The sequence below is a fragment of the Odocoileus virginianus genome, chromosome 1 (assembly GCF_023699985.2).
Source record: "Odocoileus virginianus isolate 20LAN1187 ecotype Illinois chromosome 1, Ovbor_1.2, whole genome shotgun sequence".
Taxonomy (NCBI): domain Eukaryota; kingdom Metazoa; phylum Chordata; class Mammalia; order Artiodactyla; family Cervidae; genus Odocoileus; species Odocoileus virginianus.
The window spans coordinates 25,143,453-25,145,174 of NC_069674.1; positions in this window are offsets into that span (position 1 = coordinate 25,143,453).

Genomic DNA, 1,722 nt, shown 5'->3' on the forward strand with positions numbered 1-1,722 from the left:
TGCTTTCGCACTCGCCTGGCTCCCTACAGCGCAGGGCGCCCCCACCCCCCGCCCCCCCGAGCTCCGCAGTGTGCGCGGATTCCGGCCGCTCGCCTCAGCCTCAGAGTTGCGTGAGGGTAGGAGTGGGAAAACTGAGGCCAGGATATGTGAACTCGGGGCCCTGATCGCTCTGTTGTCCGTGCGTGCGCCCCTCACTAAGCCAGAAGCAGGAACCCTCTTCGGAGGGGCGGCTCCGTGGCCCTAAACAGTCCTTAGTGTCCGAAGGCCGCCTTTCTCCACCGCTTGCCTTCCCAAGAGCCCGGTGGGCTGCGAGCATGATCCCCCACTCATCCTGCACGCGTAGCTTGTTCAGGGTGGGCACTGCTGATTTACACTCTTAAAAATGGGAGAAGTGAAACTTCTGCGGGCTTATTTCACTTAACTTCTTCATTCATTCAAGGAACGTCTTGAAGAAGCAATTGTTCTGACATCTCTGAAGGTCTTAGCTAGGGAAAATATGGGTACACTTGAGCACTGGGGCGTCCCAGGACATCCAGAAAAGCACTGGGAGATTCCTAAGCCAGGGACACACACCGATCCCTTCTCTCGCCCGTCCACTCGCAAGGTCTTTGGCATATAGTGTCTTTGTCACAGTCACAGGCTCCCAGGTTCACGAGCCCTCCGTATTCTACAGGGGAGAACCTTTGGTCGCCTGGACATCCCCTACTTATCCTTCAACCCTCAGCAGGGAGTCATCTCTAGGCAGCCCCTCCTGACGCCCCCTCCCACCCCATTATACACACCTGCTGTTTTCCACCCTATCCTCCTTTCTCTCTAGGGCAGCGCCAGTCACTCAGGGTTGTCAAGGTCAGGTTTTTAATTTTCTGTCTGCCCATTTTCTTGAAGACTGGGAAGTTACCATGGCCTTCTGTGTATCTCTGCTGCTGCTTAGTCACGTCAGTAGTGTCCAACTCTGTGTGACCCCATAGACGGCAGCCCACCAGGCTCCCGTCCCTGGAACTCTTCAGGCAAGAGTACTGGAGTGGGCTGCCATTTCCTTCTCCAGTGCTTGAAAACGAGAAGTGAAAGTGAAGTCGCTCAGTCGTGTCTGACTCTTCCAGACCCCATGGACTGTAGCCTACCAGGCTCCTCCCTCCATGGGATTTTCCAGGCAAGAGTACTGGAGTGGGGTGCCATTGCCTTCTCCTCTGTGTATCTCTAGCATTTGACAAATTCTCTTACATGTAAAGGTAAATCTCCCAACTTCACATCTGTATACTTTGCTTATCATTTAGTTTCACATCTGTATAATCTGCTTATCATTTAGTATATGATCTCACACTCAAGGAGTTCAGTGTTGCCTGTTAACAATAATGTTGCCTCTCAGCCTGTCTGTCTCTCTTTCCCTCCCTCCACACCCTGCCTTCTCTCCTCACCTTTCTTCCTCCCTCTCATACTCCCAGCCCAGTATGTGCTCAGAGAGATGGTGACCACAGATCAAGATGTTTCTTGTGCTCCCTGGGGGATAGGGCTCCACTCCAGACCTTGTGGTTAACGTGATCCAGCTGTGGGGAAAGACTGTTGGGCAAGTCCACCCAGACCCCTTCCAGAGGGACTGCTGCAGACTGTAGGTTTGTCAAAACTTGGGGAGCAGAGTGCTTATCAGGGATGGTGGAAGGGGTTGGCGTTAGGAAGGTAGAGGGCATAGGGTTGGCATCAGGAAGATGAAGGGCATAGGGTTCC